We start from the raw sequence: 2,448 nt of genomic DNA, 5'->3' as shown, positions 1-2,448 counted from the left end.
TGCCTTCCAGGTTCCTCCATGTTATGAAATGTTTCACAGATTGCTCACTGTTCTTTATCGATGCGTAGTATTCCATTGTGTGAATATACCATAGTTTATTTATCTATTCATCTGTTGATGGGCACCTTGGTTGCTTCCATCTTTTTGCTATTGTAAACAGTGCTGCAATAAACGTGGGTGTGCACATATCTGTTTTTGTAAAGGCTCTTATTTCTCTAGGATATATTCCAAGGAGTGGGATTGCTGGATTGTACGGTAGTTCTATTTCTAACTTTTTAAGGAAGCGCCAAATTGATTTCCAAACTGGTTGTACCATTTGACATTCCCACCAGCAGTGTAGAAGTGTTCCAATCTCTCCACAGCCTCTCCAACATTTATTATTTTGTGTTTTTTGGATTAATGCCAGCCTTGTTGGAGTGAGATGAAATCTCATTTTAGTTTTGATCTGCATTTCTCTAATGGCTAATGATCGTGAACATTTCCTCATGTATCTGTTAGCTACCTGAATGTCTTCTTTAGTGAAGTGTCTATTCATATCTTTTGCCCATTTTTTAATTGGGTTATTTGTCTTTTTGCTGTTGAGTTTTTGCAGTATCATGTAGATTCTAGAGATCAGTCACTGATCAGAAATGTCATAGCTAAAAACTTTTTCCCAGTCTGTAGATAGTCTTTTTACTCTTTTGATGAAGTCTTTGGATGAGCATAAGTGTTTGATTTTTAGGAGCTCCCAGTTGTCTAGTTTTTCTTCTATGTTCTTTATAATGTTTTCTGTACTGTTTATGCCATGTATTAGGATTCCTAATGTTGTCCCTATTTTTTCTTCCATGATCTTTATCGTTTTAGATTTTATATTTAGGTCTTTGATCCATTTTGAGTTAGTTTTTGTGCATGGACTGAGGTATGGGTCTTGTTTCATTTTTTCAAAGGTGGATATCCAGCTATGCCAGCACCATTTGTTAAAAAGACTGTCTTTTCCCCATTTAACTGTTTGGGGGCCTTTGTCAAATATCAACTGCTCATATGTGGATGGATTTATGTCTGGATTCTCAGTTCTGTTCCATTGGTCCATGTATCTGTTGTTGTACCAGTACCAGGCTGTTTTGACTACTGGGGCGGTATAATAGGTTCTAAAACCAGGTAAAGAAAGGCCTCCCACTTTGTTCTTCTTTTTCAGTAATGCCTTATTTATCCAGGGCCTCTTTCCCTTCCATATGAAATTGGTGGTTTGTTTCTCCATCTCATTAAAGAATGTCCTTTGGATTTGGATCAGAATTGCATCAAATGTATAGATCACTTTTGGTAGAATAGACATTTTTATAACATTAAGTCTTCCTATCCATGAGCAAGGTATGTTCTTCCACTTATGGAAGTCTCTTTTGGTTTCTTGCAGAAGTGTACTGTAGTTTTCTTTGTATAAGTATTTTACATCTCTGGTACGATTTATTCCTAAGTATTTTATCTTCTTGGGGGCTACTGTAAATGGCATTGATTTGGTGATTTCCTCTTTGATGTTCTTTTTGTTGGTGTAGAGGAATCCAACTGATTTTTGTATGTTTATCTTTTATCCCGATACTCTGCTGAACTCTTCTATTAGTTTCAGTAGTTTTCTGGAGGATTCCTTAGGGTTTTCTGTGTATAAGACCATGTCATCTGCAAATAGAGATACTTTTACTTCTTCCTTGCCAATGTGGATGCCCTTTATTTCTTTATCTAGCCTAATTGCTCTGGCTAGGACTTCCAGCACAATGTTGAATAAGAGTGGTGATAAAGGCATCCTTGTCTGGTTCCTGATCTCAGTGGGAATGTTTTCGGGCTCTCTCCATTTAGGGTGATGTTGGCTGTTGGCTTTGTATAAAAGCCCTTTATTATGTTGAGGAATTTTCCTTCTATTCCTATTTTACTGAGAGTTTTCATCATGAATGGGTGTTGAACTTTGTCAAATGACTTTTTTGCATCAATTAATAAAATCATGTGATTCTTGTCTTTTGTTTTATTTATGTGGTGGATTACATTAATTATTTTTCTAATGTTGAACCAACCCTGCATACCTGGTATGAATCCCACTTGGTCATGGTGAATTATTTTTTTGATATGTTGTTGAATTCTATTGGCTAGAAAAATATGGAACGCTTCATGAATTTGTGTGTCATCTCTGCACAGGGGCCATGCTAATCTTCTCTGTATCGTTCCAATTTTAGTATATGTGCTGCCGAAGTGAGCACTGTCATTTCTTTTTTTTGTAATTTATTTTTTGTTGTTGTTAGGAATAGACACAGCAAAACATACACCAATTCAGGCATTTCTATATGTACAATTCAGTGACACTGATTACATTCTTCAAGTTGTGCAACCATTCTCACGCTCCTTTTCTGAGTTGTTCCTCCCTCTTAACATAAACTTACTCCCCCTCTAAGCTTCCCATATAATCTTTCAAGTTGCTGTAATTGT

At 36.3% G+C, this 2,448-nt stretch overlaps 1 non-coding gene across 1 annotated transcript; it reads right to left on the bottom strand.

Annotated features, from left to right (window-relative positions):
• Positions 1 to 2,115: 2,115 nt before the first annotated feature.
• LOC111750003 (U6 spliceosomal RNA) lies at positions 2,116 to 2,222 on the bottom strand. The gene has a single exon (XR_002785153.1). It is a non-coding gene; the product is annotated as a U6 spliceosomal RNA (small nuclear RNA).
• Between the last annotated feature and the right edge of the window lie 226 nt (positions 2,223 to 2,448).

The sequence above is a fragment of the Loxodonta africana genome, chromosome 2 (assembly GCF_030014295.1).
Source record: "Loxodonta africana isolate mLoxAfr1 chromosome 2, mLoxAfr1.hap2, whole genome shotgun sequence".
Taxonomy (NCBI): Eukaryota; Metazoa; Chordata; class Mammalia; order Proboscidea; family Elephantidae; genus Loxodonta; species Loxodonta africana.
This window is presented reverse-complemented; position numbering and strand designations above follow the sequence as displayed.